General features: G+C 45.4%; 1 protein-coding gene across 1 annotated transcript in view; it reads right to left on the bottom strand.

The window, feature by feature from the left end:
• The window catches only part of UVRAG (UV radiation resistance associated), a 321,095-nt gene that overhangs the window by 117,165 nt on the left and 184,665 nt on the right, over positions 1–19,265 (bottom strand). The window lies entirely within an intron of this gene.

The raw sequence follows: 19,265 nt of genomic DNA, 5'->3' as shown, positions 1-19,265 counted from the left end.
GAAAACAAAAGCCCTGCTCTATAAGGATAAAAGTTGGGTTTTACCCTAAGAGAAGACTTTGTACCACCAATAAATCTTCTCTATTTAACAAGAAAATCATGGACTTTTTTTTTTTTTTTTTTACTAGAAATCTACTGAAGAACCTTAAGTCTAGGATGTAATAGTATCCCCCACTTTTCTTGAATACCAGATGTACCTGAGGTAGAATATTACCATCCTCCCTCCTGCTGTGAACAGCTCAACTGCACTGGTCTGCAAAATGGCTGGAGCTCCTTTTCCATTAGCTCCTGATACAAAGATGAAATTAAATCTTTGAGAATGATTCGGTGGTATCTTCTGCAATTTTAGCAGCTGGTGCAATGTGAGGTTGGCTACCAGAGGGGCAGAAGACATACTGCAACAGGATGCTAGTAGGCCAGACAGGCGAGCAGTGATGAGATGGAAGACTGGGGATGCAGTGGGAGACATGCTGGGCTGGTGGCAGCGAGCTGAGATGAGAATATGGTTGCTCCTCCTGTTGCATCTGCTGGAAAGCATTCTGGCTAACGACACTGTTCTAGGGGGTGGTGGGATACTAGGAGGGGCTGGGATGACTGAGGAGACATGGATGTGAATTCATCCTGTCATTTGTTGATGGGCTTTCCCACTAGAAGAACAAGATTCGGCAATTTGATGCAGAAAAAATAAAAATAGATCAAGATCAATAATGATATTGCAAGTTTGCATATGCAGGAAATGCAGAAAGCAGGTAAAGTATTAGAAAATAAGAAAGGCTAACACAGGGATTATAAGTTTCAGGAGTGGGCAAACAATAAGAACATAAGAACATAAGAAAATGCCATACTGGGTCAGACCAAGGGTCCATCAAGCCCAGCATCCTGTTTCCAACAGTGGCCAATCCAGGTCATAAGAACCTGGCAAATACCCAAAAACTAAGTCTATTCCATGTTACCATTGCTAATGGCAGTGGCTATTCTGTAAGTGAACTTAATAGCAGGTAATGGACTTCTCCTCCAAGAACTTATCCAATCCTTTTTTAAACACAGCTATACTAACTGCACTAACCACATCCTCTGGCAACAAATTCCAGAGTTTAATTGTGCGTTGAGTAAAAAAGAACTTTCTCCGATTAGTTTTAAATGTGCCCCATGCTAACTTCATGGAGTGTCCCCTAGTCTTTCTACTATCTGAAAGAGTAAATAACCGATTCACATCTACCCGGTTCTAGACCTCTCATGATTTTAAACACCTCTAACATATCCCCCCCTCAGTTGTCTCTTCTCCAAGCTGAAAAGTCCTAACCTCTTTAGTCTTTCCTCATAGGGGAGTTGTTCCATTCCCCTTATCATTTTGGTTGCCCTTCTCTGTACCTTCTCCATCGCAATTATATCCTTTTTGAGATGTGGCGACCAGAACTGTACACAGAAAACTTTCAAAAGTCTGCGATCGCTGGATATAATATCATATCCAGATCAGCAGCAGAAGCAGTCCAGTAAAAAAGTCTCAAAAATGTCCTGCAGCCAGTCAGAAAAGATCAAAAAGGTACATTTAAAAAATATTAAAAGTTAAACAAAATGAAACATTTCCTAAACATATAGCATATATAACGTTTTAGAACTATTTTGTCCAGAACAATCTACATTTGAAAATGTGTTGAGTAGATGGTAACACTAGACATGGAGTACATTAAAGACCAAAGCCAACAGCAGGGTGACTTTAGCATTTAAGAATTGTCAGATTTTTAAGGCATGGGCAAGCATGTCATTACAAAATCTTTTTAAAAGAAAGGTATGTATTATATACAAGAGCTACAAATAATTCTTGCTAAAATATAGCACTTAAAATGAGCGCAAATTTGCATAAGGACAGTGTTCATGATTCAGGATCATATTTTACTCTATTATAATTTAAATATTTTTAAAGCTGAAACATTGTGCCATTCCTTCATATCCCATTATGGTGTGATCCTGCCTTTGTGCTAGTGCTGAAGGCTTTTACTTCTCCTTTGGTTTATAGGATACAAACCTGAATACATGATAAAAACACAAACCTATCTTCCATATCTGTGCTGACCCCGAAAATTATAAATAAATTCAGATTTTACTGAGAAGCCAAGACAAGTTTCACTAACAGTTTAATGCTACAGTCGCTTCAAGGATGCCAGCTAAAGTATGAAATGCTACAAGTGGCCAGTAGTGATTCAAATGGTATTGCTGTACACTTCCATTCAGAAGACCTAAGCGATTTTCAAGCCCTGCTTTTGCTCCTTGGGTCAGCCAGGGCAGGGGATGCTGTGGACACCCAGTAGCCAAGTTCAGAATGTATGCATGAGAAGTCAAGGTCTGTGGCCCTAGTCATGGGCTTTTGCTGCAATGGCTGAGCTACAGTTGGTAGAGGAATTATATGGTGGGAGGAAACCCTGGGTTATTACAAATTAAGATACAAGGCACCATAGCCCAGTAGAGACTGATTCTGATTGAGCTGAAAGTCCACAGAAGCAGGAAGAAAGCAAAGTTACTTACCTGTAACAAGTGTTCTCCAAGACAGCAAGACAAACCAGCCACACAAGTGGACATCTACATTTGATGGCACCAAGATGAAAAAGCTGTCTCAAGAGCTCAGACAGACTGAGAAAGCCGCCACCGCCACCACATGAGTCTCTTCATTCTTCATAGTGAGCAAACCTTCAACTCTACAGGGAAGAAAGCGCAGTTGCCTACCTGTAACAGGGGTTCTCCTAGGACAGGATGTTAGTCCTCACATATGGGTGACATCATCCGATGGAGCCCGACACAGAAAACCTTTGTCAAAGTTTCTAGAAGCTTTGACCAGCAGACTGAGCATGCTCAGCCTGCTACTATCTGCGCATCCACGGGAGGTCCTCCTTCAGTCTCGTAATATAGCAAAACAGACGAGCAAAAAAATAAAACAACAAACAGGAGGTGAACCCAACATCGTGGGGAGGCGGGCGGGGCTCGTCCTGCTGTCCTAGGAGAACACATGTTACAGGTAAGCAACTGCGCTTTCTCCTAGGACAAGTAGGATGGTAGTCCTCACATGTGGGTGAGTACAGAGCTCCAGACCATCATGTTCAGTTAGAGAGACCAACAGCAACTGAACAAGATGCCAATGGGCATAATACAACTGCGGCGCTGTGGGTAACAGGAGATGGTCTGGTTCCCACAAGAAGCAAGAGCAGAGAGAGTTGGGTTCAGGTCTGGAACAGGTTGCACAGGATGGACTGACTGAAGGCGCTGTCCTGACGGCTATCCCTGTCAAGGCAGTAATGGGCTGCAAATGTGTGGCGAGAACTCCAGGTTGTGGCCTGACAAATTTCCGCGACGGGAACTGCACGCAAGTGAGCCACCGACGCCGCCATCGCCCACACAGAGTGAGCCTTTACTCTGCCTGCTAATTGAAGGCTTGCCTGCGCGTAGCAGAAGGCAATGCAATCTGCCAGCCAGCTAGACAAGTCTGTTTTCCCACCGCCATCCCCAGTCTGTTAGGATCAAATGACACGAAGAGCTGGGTGGACCGTCTATGGCTCACTGTGTGATCTAAGTAGAAGGCCATAGCTTGTTTACAGTCCAGGGAATGGAGAGCCTGTTCCCCTGGGTAGGAATAAGGCCTTGGGGAAAAAAGGTGGGTAAAACAATGGACTGATCGATATGAAAATCAGTCACCATCTTGGGCAGGAACTTAGGATGCGTACGCAGAACCACACAGTCATGGAAGAACTTCGTGTAAGGTGCATAATTAACCAAAGCCTGGAGTTCACAGACCCTGTGAGTGAAAGTGATCGCCACCAGGAAAATGACTTTCCAGGTGAGGAGTTTCAGGTCACAGGACTGCAGAGACTAAAAAAAAAGAGACCGCATCGGTTGTGCCAGGACGATGTTGAGGTCCCAGGATATTGCCAGTGGTCAAAGCGGGGGCTTCAGCTGAAGGAGACCCTGCATGAAACGACCAACCAAGGGCTGGACCGAAACGGGCGTACCAGCAACACCTCGGTGATAAGCGCTTACTGTGCTGAGGTGCACCCTGACGGAACTGGTCTGGAGCCCAGACTCAGATAAGTGCCACAGGTAGTCCAACAGCTGGGGAAGATGGCAAAAGAAGGGGTCCAACTCATGGCCCCCCACACCAAATGGAAAAACGTTTCCATTTGGAGTTGTAGGACTTCCATGTCAAAGGTTTCCTGCACTCTACCAGAACCCTAGAAACAGTCCAAGAGCTGTAAGGGCTGGAGGATTAAGTGCTCAACATCCAAGCCATGAGGGTCAGAAGGTTGGGGTGACGCAGGGTGCCCTGGTTCTGTAATAGGAGGTCGGGTGTCATCCCCAATGGGATGAGCACACGCACAGACAGGTCCTGGAGAAGCGGGAACCAAACCTGCCTTGGCCAGGATGGTGCTATGAGAATCACGGTCCCCCCATCCTGATAGAGCTTTGACAGGGTCTTTGGTAGCAAAGGCAGAAGGGGGTATGCATACAGGAGGCCCTGCCCACAGTGAAGGGAGAAGGTATCAAAGGCCAGGTGGCCGTTCTCCACCATTAGGGAGTAGAACCTGCTCACCTTGTGGTTGAGAGGGGATGCGAACAGGTCCACATCCGGTGTACCCCACCGGTGAAACAGGTCGGTCACCACTGCTGGGTTGAGGGACCACTCGTGTGGTTGGAAGAACCGGCTGAGGTGGTCCGCCAGCACATTGAGCTGACTGGGCAGGTAGGTGGCCCGGAGATACATTCCTTGAGAGAGGGCCCAGTTCCAAACCTGTACTGCCTCTTGGCAGAGGAGGAAAAAGCCCATCCTGCCCTGTTTGTTGATGTATCACATCATGACCTGGTTGTCCGTCCTGATGAGAACTTCCTTGGACGACAACTGATCTCTGAAGGCCCACAAGGCGTACCATATTACCCGAAGTTCCAGAAGGTTTATCTGGCAATGTGCCTCCGGCCAAAGGTCCGAGGCAAGCCATCCCTCTGGCACCAATACCCATGGTGGCTAAGCGGGCTGCAGGCTCAAACATGATAGGTAGAACGCACCTCTTATTTTCCTGCTTCCAGACCCAGTGAGGCAATGGCGGCAAGAGCTTCCTGCTGTTGCTGGGGAAGGCCCTCCGCAAAATCCTAGACTCGCTTCCAGAAATTGCGGTTGTACTGAGTCATGGAAAGTTGGTAGGCTGCAATGCAGGCAACCAGCATGGCACCTTGGAAAATTTTTCTCCCTATGTCGTCGAGTTCCCTATGCTCGCATCCTGGAGGGGCGGAGGTATGGGTACGGGAATGCTGGGCCTTTTTTAAGGCAGATTCCACAACCACCGACTGGTGAGGGAGCTGTCTCCTCTCAAACCCCAGGGCCTGTTGCACCATGTAGGTGGCATCAGTCTGTTAACTGGGGAGACGGAGATGGAATGTTTCCATGTGCAGAGGAGGAGGAGTTCCATAAAAATATTGTGGATCGGAACTTCCACGATTTCTTTAGGAACATCAATGAACTAGAGGACTTCTAGCATTTTGTGATGTGCATTCTCCTCCATGGGGAGCTGAAAGGGGATGGCTTCAGCCATAGCCCTGACAAACCCTGCGAATGACAGGTCCTCGGGCAGAGACCGGTTCCAATCCTCTAGAGGGGAAGGCTCAGAGACAGGGTCATCGGAGTATTCAGAAGACGAGTCTGTGGAGGATGTCGGGGTCCCGAAAATTCTCTCTATTTTGTCTTGGTGTGCCCAACGCTCTTTGGGTGTCATCTGATCGCACAGACGGCACCCACAGACGTCATGCGAGGCCCCCAGGCAGAGGATGCAAACCTCTTGTGGATCCGTAATGGACATGGTCCACGGGCACCAACAAAAACCGGTCGATGCCATGAAAAAATATATGGCGAGCAATCGATGACTGGATACCACAAGGTGGGGAGTCGGGAATAGACCACATGTTGGAGCAAAAACCGGATGAAAAGTCTTACCATATGGAGTGAGCACAGACCGCGAAGGGGGACCCGACAAGGATCAGAAAAGGGATCGAAACAATCGAAAGAAAATTCGAAAAGTTGGAGTTCCACGGACCGTGAGGCAACTGCACCGCAGAAAAGAAGAGACTGAAGGGGGACCTTGTGTGGACGAGCGGATAGTGGCAGGCTGGGCATGTTCAGTCTGCTGGTCAAAGCTTCTAGAAACTTTGGCAAAAGTTTTCCATGCCGGGTTCCATTGGATGATGTCACCCACATGTGAGGACTACCATCCTGCTTGTCCTAGGAGAAGAGTGGGAGTGTGACCGATTTGTCCTGCTGTCTACAGAGAACAACTCTTACAGGTAAGCAATTTTGCTTTCTCCATGAACATACAGAAAAATAATCAGCCTCACAAGTGGGGACCCCCAAGCAGTGGACCATGTGAAGGAATTAATTAAATGAACTCTTAAGAACTACTTGGCCAAATCTGCTATCTAGACATGAAGCTTTTCTAAGCAGTAATTTGCAATTAAGGTATGTCTAGAAGGCCAGGTGGCATCTTTGCAGATTTTTCTCTATGGAAGCAGAGCCAAAATGGACTAGGAAAGCTGCAGCAGCTCCGATGTGATGTTCTTTACTTTACTTGGAAGCTGCTGGACTGACTGTATTTCCTGTTATGCTTTGTCAGAAATTCAAATGGAATTTTAGTAAGTGAAACCGCTTGTTTGACTGGGTTAAAGGAGATGAATAGTTCTCAAGACTTTTGTATGATTGTTTTCCCCAAATAGAACAATGAAGCTCTCCTGCAATCCAGTGTATGAAGAGATGGTTTGCCTTCATTGGCATGTGATCTCAGAAAATGGACTGATTCAAGTGAAATTGAAAAATTAGGTAGACATTTTGGATAAGCTTTCAAAACTACCCCATTATTAAAAATGTGGAGATACTGAGAGCATAAAACTTTTAACTGACATACTCTGCAGGCAGAAGCTACCAAAACTAAAACTTTCCAAAAAATACATTTTAGTTATGCTGTAGCTAAAGGCTTGGAAGGTGGTTTCAAGAGCTGAGGAAGAACTGTATGTAGATGTCATGGAGCAAATTGATTTCTACTTGTAGGAAAAAGATGATTTAGGCCTTTCATAAATCTTATAACTTTAGGTTGCTGAGAAATAGGAATTCCTCCTGAATTCTGGTGGTATGCTCCTATAGCACTCAGATGAACTCTGACTGAATTAGATTTCAATCCTGATTCAGAAAGACTTAAGAGGTACTGAAGCAAGAGTGCACACCAGTTAGAAAAATCGTTTCCATTTAAAGTTGTCTGGACACTAGAATAACCCTACTTACTTTCATAGGTAATTGCACAGAAGAGATTAGCTGACTTTCAACTTCCAGGCTATCAGAATGAAAGATTGAAGATTTGGATGAAGAAGATTCTCGTTGTTCCAAGTGATCAGGGTTGGGAATATTTTCAGCTTTAATGGTTATTGAACAGCTAGGTGTCAAAGCCACAGAAATCAAATCTGATTTGGCCAAAAAGGGGTTATAAAAATTCTTTACTTTTATTTAAAACAAAATGTATATACTACCTTAAAGTACAAAGCCATTTAAGGCAGTTTACAATGTTGCCAATTAAGGCCAGAGTACAAAAAACTAAATTAAAACAAACAAAACCCAAACAAACAAACACAGCCCCCAGCTGCCAACCATAGATGTTATTAACAGTACAACTGAGCAGTGGAACCTAATCCAGCAGCCTAAGTCATTAGTTTTTTTAATCATCTTGGCTACAAGAGGAATAGGGGAAACACATACTGATGCCCTTGATTCTATGGGATTGAAAAGGCATTGGTTGCTAGACAATTCCTTGCTGACCTTTTGGAACAGTAGATGGGGACCCTTGTAGAATGGGGCTGCAAAGAGATCTATTTGCAAAATTCTCCAGAGCAGAAAAAGATGTTTGGCTATTTGTTGGTTCAATGACCATTTGTTGGGTTGTAGCTGGCAACTCAGCTTATTGGCTATCTGATTTTACTTTTCAGATAGATAGCTATCCAATGATGGTTTTGAGAAATTGCCTAGTTCCATATCTTGCAGGTCTCTTGATACATTTATTTTATTTATTTATTTAACTCTTTTCTATAATGACCTTCATGGTCATAACCATATCAAATCGGTTTACACAGAACAAGGGGGTATAACTTTAAATTTAACAAATCATTTAACAACACGGAGCAAAGTTACAATCAACAAGGTGGAATAACTTGGAGGCTAAAATAGCCGGAAAATAGGATAGGGGGAGGCAGTTAACAAAGAACAATTAAGATTAAGAATTAGGAGATTAAACGTATTAGATACTTAGTAGGAGGTTCCTAGTTGCATAACTAGCGAGGTATGGCTAAGGGCCATTTGTATGTTTTGGAGGATTACTGGAAGGCTTGACTGAATAGCCAAGTCTTGAGCTTTTTCCTAAATGTTAGATGGCAGGGCTTCAGTCTAAGGTCTGTGGGGATGCTATTCCAGATGGCCGGGCCTGCTGTCGAGAATGCCCGGTCTTTAGTCGTAGTATGATGTGTGGCTTTGGTTGGAGGGGCTTGCAGAGTTCCTTTGTATGCTTCTCTGATGGGTCTTGGTGGAGATGTGGAGTCTGAAAGAGCTTGCTCATCCTGTTTGTTGACGTAGTACATTGCTACCTGGTTGACTGTTTGAACTAAGACCACCTTCCCTTTTAACCAGGGACAAAATACTTTGAAAACATTGCACAATGCTTTCAGCTCCAACTGGTTTATGTGGAGCAATCTTTGCTGCAGAGATCAGGTTTCTTGAGAACACAGCAAAAATGGCATAAGGCAGGTGACACCTTATAGACTAATCAATTTGACAAAGTGGACTCTGACCTCGACAGCTCAAGCCTGCATCTGCCAAAGTGGACTCTGTCCTCAAAAACTTATGTCTCAAACTGGTTAGTCTCTAAGGTGCTACCTAACACAGCTAAGGCTCTGAATATCAGATGACAGGTTGTTTAAATGGGCATTTTGTGAACCTTCTGTGTATCACAGTTGAGGCCAAAAGGAACAAAACAATACTGGTACTAGCCAATGGCTATGGTGACTCACAGGAATTTCCTGTATTCCTTGTGGATTAAAATACACATGCATACAACTATGAGGTCCAGAGTACTTAAACACTTGTTGAATTCTAAATGGAGAAGGATGGAACCTAGAAAGTTCATTCTGAACTTCCTTTAGGTGATTGTTGAGATCTCGGATGTCCAGAATGGGACAGAAACCACCGATTTTCTTTGGTATAAGAAAGTACTTTGAGTAGAATCCTGCGTTTTCCTGGGATATTGGAACTGGCTCCACCACACTTGCTGCAAGGAGGGTTCAGAGCCCTTGTTGAAAGAGGTGAAACTGTTCCATAATCATAGAATGATTCTTTGGGAGATTGTTTGGAAGCAGGGTCTTGAAATTTAAAACAATTACACTAATGTATGATCTTTCAGACTTAACAGTCTGCTGTTAAGTGTGAGGGAGCATATAAGAAACTCCCTCAGAACACCTTAAAGGACCGGCTACAGCTATTTGTACCGGTCCTCCTCAACTCCCAACTAAGCAAGGGATTCTGGGCTAGGGTGGATCACTGAAAGCAGGGATAAGAGGTCAGGGCCCGAGGGATGAGAGGCCCAGAGAAAGAGGAAAGCCTCAAGATAACGAACTAAGTTACAATTGTTGTGTTGAACTGCACAATCCAGCTAAGTTATTTTGTTTATTATTGTTCACCTATAAAGAAGCTTATAAAGATTTTTGCCAAAGTCCAGCCTGGAGTCTCTTCCCTGGCTAGACCTGACCGCTCGGCAACACATCATCAAAGACCAATGTGGGCTAAAATGTTGAAGCCTTCCCCCCACTGGAAGATTGCTCAGATTTAATTGTAGAGTTTTGTTGACTTTGTAGTCAAAAGCTGGCATTAGATTTTGGCAGTATGAAGCTGACTTTGCTGCTGTTGAGGTAGCATGCATGGCCGCTGATAAGGATTGGCTCAGTATCTTCTGTAGGAATGGAAGAACTGCTTTCTATAATGTTGAGGTTGATTTTTTTATACGTGTAGATGGTTGCTCTGCTGTAGCTTCTGACAGGGTAAGGGGCATGGCACAGATTTTTAATGAGATCTGTTTCTTTTATCTTGGCTCCAAAAGTAATTTCCTGTGCGTGGGGCATTCACTAGCTTTTCACAAACATCCTCACAAAGGCCTGAAGATCAAAGCAACTGAACAGCTAATTAGGCTATGTAGTCACCATCCAGACCAGACAAGATGGGCTGACGAGATGTGGGAATAAAGAAAGAAGAAGAAATAAGGAAAAAAAATTCCAGATTGTGAGAAGAACAGTAAAGGATACTTGTATTACAAGGAGAAATTAGTGAGCAGATTATCTATCAGTGTATTTGTATCTTACCTAAGTAATACTGCTGGATCTCAGCTAGACCAACATATAACAAACATTCTAAACATAGCAGAGTAACAATTGATATTGCTTGCTTGTTGAGAATGCAAAGGGCTAGACCTAGAGGAATGCTCTCTGGGACACCCTCCTGGGTGGCCTGACGCGGAATCTTCTCAAGGTATACAGAGCTGTGCTGTGCACCTACACGGCTGTTCCTGCGCAATTCCCCTCCCCCCTTCAGTTAAAGAAAGCACAGAGATAGAGTCAAGGTATAAGCTGTCCAGGGAGGAGGGTGAGGACGCATGGCTAATTCATCCTATCTGTGGAAAACACCATTTAGGGTAAGCAAACTTGCTTTTTTCCCCATAGATAAGCAGGCTGAATTAGCCATGCTCTCTGGGAGTCCCCAGCTATAAATTCTAGAGCACACTATTCATTGTGATTCTTCTTATCATTGTATAAATTGGAAAGAATTAATAAAGTTTGTGGACAGCTTAAGTTTTGGCTGTGCAGCGTAATACTGCTTCATCTGACTGAGTCTGCTGTATAAGAAAGTTGTGTGATGTGAAGGTGTGCAGAGAGGACCATGTGCCTGCCATGGAGATCTCTAAAATTGGTACATCTTTTAGGTAAGCAATGGAGGTTACTGTGGCTCGGATTTGATGTGCTTTTACTCCATCTGAGAGTTTGCCTTTATGCGATGAATAACAGAAGTTAATACAGTGGAATAACCAAGTTGCTAATGTACGTTTAGATACTGGCAAACCTGGTGCATTCAGCTTGGAGAGAAACAATTGTGAACTATGGTTTGGGAATTGTGCTCTTTGAATATAATAAGCCAAAGCTCTTTTACAGTCCAAGGTATGAAGTGTTTTTTCTCCTTCCGTGGTTTCGGGAAAAAAGTTGGTAAAGTGATTGTTTGGTTCAAATGAAAGACTATTTTCAGGAGAAAAGCTGGGTTGGTTCGTAAGGTAATCTTGTCATGGTATGAAGAGTAGTTAACTAAGGCTTGTAACTCACTGACTCTTCTTGCTGATGTGATAGCTACTAGAAATAATACTTTCCATGTAAGGAATTTCATTGAAGTGGAGAGTAGCGGTTCAAATGGTGGATTCATGAATTTTTCCAAAACTATGTTAATGTCCCAAGGAACCACCAGTTTTGTGATCGGGAGGCAAAGTCTTATAGCTCCTCACATGAGAAACCAATGTATGCATAGAAATAGATTTTCCATCCAGGGAAAGAAAGGTGGTATGCTGCAATAGCACTCAGGTGTACTCGAATGGACAATAAGGCTAGTCCAGAAGAATACAACAGATGGAGATATTGAAGAATTTGCTGTGGAGAGCCATGAAGTGGATCTATCGCTGCATTAATACACCAACTGGAGTACCTGCTCCATTTTTCAGTGTAATTTTTACACGTAGATGGTTTCCTAGCGGAAATAAGAATATGCTCAATATTCATTTGAAAAGAGATGTGCTAAGGCCTTCCTTTCAATCTCCAAGCTGTCAGATGTAGAGAGGAATACAGGGGGTGAAATAGCGTACACCTTTCCTGCGATATAAGGTCCTCTCGGTTTCCCAATTGTCAAACGCACGAGGTAGGAATGGTTGTCTGGGCCAAGCTGGTGCAATGAGGATGAGATCTGATTTGTCTGTTATGCACTTCTAGATTACTTTTCCCAACATGGGTATTGGTGGGTAAGCATACAACAGATTCTTCGTCCAGAAAAGTAGAAATGTATCTTGAGCTATTCTGCGAGAGCTGGGGTAGATGGAGCAAAACTGTAGTAGTTTTGTGTTGGCTTCCATTGCGAAGAAGTCTATGTAGAGTGTTCCCCATTCCTTGCATAGAGTGTTTGCTCCTTCTTGATTTAATGTCCACTTGTGGGGGTGGAACATCCTGCTGAGCCTATTGGCCTCAGGGAGATATGATGCTTGTAGCTGGATGGAGTGGTTCTATGCCCACTCCAGTATGAGCACTGCCTCTTTGCAAAATGTCTGCAAACCAGACCCCCTCCTTTGTTTATGTAAAACATGACCACTTGGTTGTCCGGGTAAATCATTACTCTTTCCAGCAAGGACACATACGAAGGTGGGGACTGCATTCTTTATAGTTCTTAACTCTAGCAGAGCTATTTGCAGGCGCTTTTCCTGCGGCGACCAAATTCCTTGAGCTTTCAGGTGTAGAACATGTGCACCCCCCCCCCCCCCCCCCGCAGTGAGTGGATGCATCTGTTGTCATAGTGATTTGATATTCGAGTGATCAAAACTGTGATTCCATCTGTAGAATCTGAGGGGAGAGCCACCAATCTATATTTGAGGTCATAGAGCGAGTCATAAGAACTCAACGAGACATTGGTTGGTTGTATTGAGATTGAGCTTTTATCCCCACTGTAGTCGACGCATATGAAGACGTGTGTGTGATACCACAAATAGGGCTGCTGCCATATGACCCAACATTGTGAGAATTTGGCGAGCTAAAGCACTCGAGCTTTAATGCCGAGGCCAGTTCGCGAAAGGTCTGATTCATTCTATTGGAAGGAAGGCTCTGCAGAGCTTGGTGGTAACGCCCCAATGAACTGGAGGACTTGGGTGGGAACCTGGTGCAACTTTTCATAGTTGATTATGAAACCCAACTTGTCCAAGCAAATTATGGTCTGCTGAAGGTGTGAAAGAAGTATTTTTGGCTTTGAGGAGAATAGGAGCTAGTCACCAGGTAGGGAAAAATCTTCATTCTCTTTCTGCGAAAAGGCCACTGCCACCACTAGGCATTTTGTAAACACTCTGGGAGCTGACGATAGGCCAAATGGGAGTACTTTGTACTGATGATGTGTTTTGTTCACTTGAAAGCAAAAGTACCGCCACAAGGTTGCATGCATTGGAATGTGAGCATAGACATCTCTGAGAACCAAAAAGCACATCCAATCGTTGGTTTTGAGAGATATCTTCTTGAATTTCTCTCTCTCAATAAACCTGTTCAATACTCAAAGATCTAAAATAGGTCTGATTCCCATCCTTTTTTGGGAATGAGGATGTATTGGGAGTAAAATCCCTGATTGTGTTGGCAGCGAGGCAGCAGTTGTATGGCATTCTGTTTCAGAAGCATCTGCACTTCCTTGTGAAGATCATCTACATTTTTGTGATCTTGTGGATGAGCCTGAAGGGTAGGCTGGGGATTATACGGAAATTCAGTCGATAACCGTTCTTTACAATACAGAGAACCCAACAATCTGATGTTATGGAAGACCATTCCTGATAGGATGAGGAAATTCTTTCCCTCCCCCCCCCCCTGCTAGAATTTGCTGGTCTTACTTCGTTCAAAAATTTTGTTCAGGCTTCTGGCTCGGGCCTTGTGCCTGTTTCTGCATGTGCAGTGTTCTTTGGCGATTTCTTGCCTGTGGTTGCTGTCTCTGTGATTGGTAAGTTGGTGCGCGATACGGAGTAAATGGTCTGTATTGTCGGCATTGGTAAAATGGTTGTTTGTATGGATAATAGCTCTTAGAGAGGTATTGTTCCGTTGGGAATGTGAGCGATGATACTGCTACACTCTTCTTTCAATTGCGACACGGTTTCCCCAAAAAGATTATCCTCTTTGCAAGGGAGGTCAGCAAGTTTTTCATGGACATCATCCCTTATAGCACTCGCTTTAAGCCAGGCAATTCTATGTGCCGCTATGGCAGGTGCTGACATTTGTGCAGAAGTATCAAAGGCTTCATATACTGTTCTAATCAGATGGCATAAACCTTCTTCCATATCTGATTAACTTTGATCCTGTGTTTGTGCATCAGCACTACAGGGACTTTCCTGTTTACATCCTTGTAAACACTCAAACAAATACTGAGTAATGTAAAATTGGTGCTGTTGTATCTTTGAATTCATCATAGCACTCAAACATTTTCTTCCTAAAGTCATCAGGTATTTGGTATTTGCTGTCCTCACCTGGGGGTGTGTTTGAGTACAGTCTTGTTTTCTTCACTTTTTTCATTGCTAACTCAACAACGGAAGCATGCGGTAACTGCACAGCTCCATGGTGGTCGGATTTGCGTAGTCTAGTGATGGAAGGATTCGAAATCAGAGAAGTCCAGGACTTATCTAGAAAGTCCTCTAACAGTGTGAGTGTGTGTGTGAGTGTGTGTGAGTGTGTGTGTGGGGGGGGGGGGGAAGGAAGTGCCATGGGCTCTGATGGTATGTCGAATATCTTCAATATTCCATGGATCTGGTATCTTTATTTCGACTCTAAGGAAGGAGCCTACCTTCTCTATGAATTTGGAATATGTCAAGTCCTCAGGAGGTGAAGACTGTTCAGGCGGTCCTTTTGGTGGATCTGAAGGAATCCCTGTCGATGATCCTGGAGATGCTGGTGGAGAGGCTGGGACGTTTATCTCTTGTTCCAAATCCGCCATGTTGAGGTCATGAACCATGGTTTCTTCCGCCTGTTCATCTTCCAGAGGGGAAGATGGTAGTGACCTTATGGATATGTTGTCTTCAGGTTCACTTAATGAATCCTGTTCCTGGTGAGTCTGGCAGTGATGCAAAAAAATTCTTTAGAATATCCAATATTTGTGTGCAAAGCTGCAGACTTACCTTTGGAGCGGGATGTAAGGCCTGTCTGGCTAGAATGGGATAGTCTTCTTTGGTAGAGCTGCTGTAAGGATGGCGGAGTCCGGTTCTCTTTGCAATCCTAATCAGCCCTGGGGTTCCCAGTGGGATTCATGTTTCTTTATCACAGGTTCTTGTAACTGAAGTTGTTCCCTTTTGCACTTTGATACCTGTGTTAATCCTGAGTATAAAGTGTCTCTTGATGATGAAGTAGAAGAAATGTCAGTAAGGCGGACTATATCTACATCAGAAGCCACTTCCAATTTTTCCTGAGTAAACACTATTTGCGGGACTGGTCGCCATTGTATTTGATTAACCACCTGTGGGTTGGTCCCTGGTTTTGTGATGCTTTGACTGAGTCGACGAAGTTCCCTTCCTGGATACATGAAGTGGAGGGACTTGCATCTGTGGTGCCCGACTCTAGGCCTGAATTTCAAGTTTTTCGATTAGCTTGGTATACATGGTGGACTTCGAAACAATCCATCTGATTTGGGTCCAGCAAGTCTTCTCTCATTAGCAGAGCCTGGGAAACCCCACCAGTCTTTCTATATCCACTGCAACTTAAAAAAATGTCCACAGACTGGATCTTGGACAAGCTTGGTGGGCCTGGATAAAGAGCTTGATGGGCCAAGTCCAGCTTGCGGGCCATAATTTGGTGACCTCTGACGTATTAATGCAAGATAAATCTAAGACAAGGTATCAATTTCTGCTCACTAAATACAACAATACTCATTTTTCTCACAGGACAAGCAGGATGGTAGTCCTCATATATGGGTGACATCACAGGATGGAGCCCAATCACGGAACACTTTTGTCAAAGTTTCTAGAAGTTTGACTGGCACCTACTGGGCATGCCCAGCATGGCACTAACCCTGCAGCCCCCTTCAGTCTTCTTTTTTCCGTGCTGCAGTAGCCACACGGTTAAGGAGCTCCGCAGAGATTCCTGACAGGAATTTTCCTCACAGAATTACTGAAAACTTTCTTACCCCACAGGGGACCCTCCTTCAACTTTTTCAAGCCGCGGTACTCCGGTAAGTTTTTTTTATCCGTTTTCAGTCAATTCCCGTCGAGTTTGACCCTCGCGGCCTACTGGCCGTCGACCGTACCGCAGCTCAATTTTTTCAAGGCCATGGTGTTGGGGTTCCGTCGGTGCCCGGACTGTAACCGCACCATGTCCATAACAGACCCCCGTAAGGTCTGTGTAATGTGTCTTGGAGGTGAGCACAATGTCCTGACCTGCACCAAATGTGCCCTAATGACACCAAAAGGTCGCAAGGCCAGAATGTAGAAGATGGAACTTCTCTTCCATGCTCAAACCCTGACGCCGTCTATTGCATCGACGTTGTCAGAACTGGCATCGTCCACTTTGCGCCAGTATCGATCACCGGCCGGTGACCGTCCAGCATCGACGACTTCGGCCTTCAACTCCCTCTACTCCCCCTCCGGACTGAGGGGCTCGTAGAGAGCGACCTCGCCATCGTCCGAGCCGTTTAAGAAACCCCATTCACAAAAGGCACCAACCTTTTCTGCGACCGGGTCACCGAGGCAACCCTCACCCGGACGGGTATCGGGAGCCGCGACTCCGCCTTTAATGGTGGTCCCTCCGGCTATGCCTCTGCCTCCTTCTCCCCTTCCAGAGCTGGGGCTGATTGCTCCAGGTCTCCGTGAAGAACTGGACTGGATGGTTTAGGAGGCCATCGACAAGGCAACACATAGACTACAAATTCCTCCGGCACCAACACTGGTGATGATCGCGGGACCGACCCGATTCCGACAGCGTTGGCCCTGCTGCTCTTGAGGATGGAAGCACATATTGCCACTTTTCCAGCGATGGATCCTGGGTCACCGATGGCTCCGGTGCCCTCTCCTCTTATTTTGTCATCGGGAGGAGAAACACCGTTCCGCATCCCTCCATCGGAAGTCTTACTGATGCCTCAGCTATGGATGCCGATGCATCCGACTCCACCGATCCATTCATCGATGCCTGCACCGGTGCCTTCGATGCATTCATTGGTTCCTCCTGTTCCTCCTTCAATTCCTTCAGAGCCTAGACCTGGACCTTCAGGAATTCCACCGCTCCGTCCTCCTCTGGTTCCTAGAAGGGCAGCTGCTGATCCCGATGATACCTGGACTGATGATTCTTCACCAGACACCGATGACTTGCCTTCACCACCTTCTCCTACTGAAAGCAGGAAGCGTTCTCCTCCAGAGGACCTTTCCTTCATAAATTTTGTGAAGGAGATGTCTGAATTGGTTCCCTTCCAATTACAGACTGAACAAGATGACAGGCATCAAATGATGGAGCTGTTGCAATTCCTGGATGCTCCCAAGGAAATAACCTCCATCCCTATTCACCAGGTTCTTCTGGATCTCCTCAAAAAGAACTGGGAACACCCTGGCTCTGTTGCTCCAGTGAACAGGAAGGCTGACACCACTTATTTAGTGCAGTCAGCTCCAGGTTTTCAAAACGCTCTGATTTTGCTAGGATTTCTCGTCAGCTACGACAAAACCTACTTAGTCCCATCTCAAACTTTATCATTCATAGGGGCAGATTTGGACACTTTGAAAAAAAAGCTTTTCTGCCTCAACAGCGAGCTCTCACTCTCGTCTCTCTCGCACACCAGCTACATTCGCAGCACTGCACGACTGCACGCCAATTCCTCATCCTGCTGGGACACATGACGTCCTCATTTCAGGTTACCCCAATGGCCCGCTTGGCCATGAGAGTCATGTAGTGGACTCTAAGGTCACAATGGACTCAATCCATTCAGCCCCGTCGACCATTGTCCACGTCACTGACTCACTCCGTCAGTCTCTAGCTTCGTGGAAAAATCACATCAATCTACGCCAAGGCTTGCCTTTCCAGGCTTCAGACCCTCAAATAATTCTCACCACTGATGCTTCCAACCTCAGCTGGGGAGCCCATGTGGCCGAACTGCAGACACAAGGATCTTGGTCTCCAGTGGAAGCCAAACACCAAATAAATTTCCTGGAACTTCAAGCAATCAGATATGCTCTCAGGGTATTTCAGGATCGCCTATTCAATCAAGTCATCCTGATTCAGACGGACAACCAGGTGGCCATGTGGTACCTCAACAAACAGGGAGGAACGGGCTCCTACCTTCTGTGTCAGGAAGCTGCACAGATATGGGCGGAGGCCCTCTCCCACTCAGTATACCTCAAGGCCACCTACTTGCCAGGAGTGGAAAAATGTGTTGGCAGACAAGCTGAGTCGCACCTTTCAGCCGCACGAGTGGTCTCTCAACCCATCAGTGGCGAATTCGATCTTCCAACAGTGGGGTTACTCTCATATGGATCTCTTTGCGACATTTCAAAACTGCAAAGTAGAGCACTTTTGCTCTCTCACTCGCAGCCAACACTCTCAGTCAAGAGATGCGTTCTCCCTCTCATGAGCAACCGGTTTCCTATATGCAATCCCTCCACTTCCACTTCTCTCGAAGACTCTCGTGAAGCTTCGTCAGGACAAGGGAACCATGATCCTGATAGCACCTCACTGGCCACGCCAAATGTGGTTTCCAATACTTCAGGATCTCTCCATTCGCAGGCACATTCCCTTGGGAAAGGACCCGCTTCTGATCACTCAAAACGACGGGTACCTACGCCACCCCAATCTTCAAGCCTTGACCTTAACGGCCTGGATGTTGAAAGGTTAATTCTTCAGCCATTTAACCTTTCGGAACCAGTTTCCCGTGTCCTGATTGCTTCGTGGAATCCTTTCACGAGAAAATCCTACCTTTACAAATGGAACAGGTTTAAGTCATGATGCTCTTCTCAATCCCTTGACCCCTTTACCTGTCCCACCACGAAGTTTTTAGACTATCTCTGGCACTTTTCAGAATCAGGTCTCAAAACTTCCTCCATCAGAATGCATGTCAGTGTGGTAGCCACCTTCCATAAAGGTATCGGGGACATTCCTATTTCAGTACAGCCCCTCGTAACACGTTTCCTGAAGGGCTTGCTCCACCTCAAGCTTCCACTGCATCCCCCGGCCCCTTCTTGGGACCTCAACCTAGTTTTGGGTCGGCTCATGAAACCACCATTCGAGCCTCTCCATTCCTGTGATCTTCGCTACCTCACATGGAAAGTGATTTTCTTTTTGGCAATCACTTCTGCTCGCAGAGTTCGTGAGTTACAGGCTCTAGTTGCCTATCAGCCTTACACTAAACTTCTGCAGGACCGGGCAGTACTCCGCACTCACCCTAAGTTCTTACCTAAGGTAGTATCAGAGTTTCATCTCAAT

The sequence above is a fragment of the Rhinatrema bivittatum genome, chromosome 5 (assembly GCF_901001135.1).
Source record: "Rhinatrema bivittatum chromosome 5, aRhiBiv1.1, whole genome shotgun sequence".
In the NCBI taxonomy this organism is placed as follows: Eukaryota; Metazoa; Chordata; class Amphibia; order Gymnophiona; family Rhinatrematidae; genus Rhinatrema; species Rhinatrema bivittatum.
The sequence above is the reverse complement of the archived record's forward strand: the minus strand, read 5'-3'. Positions and strand labels throughout refer to the sequence as shown.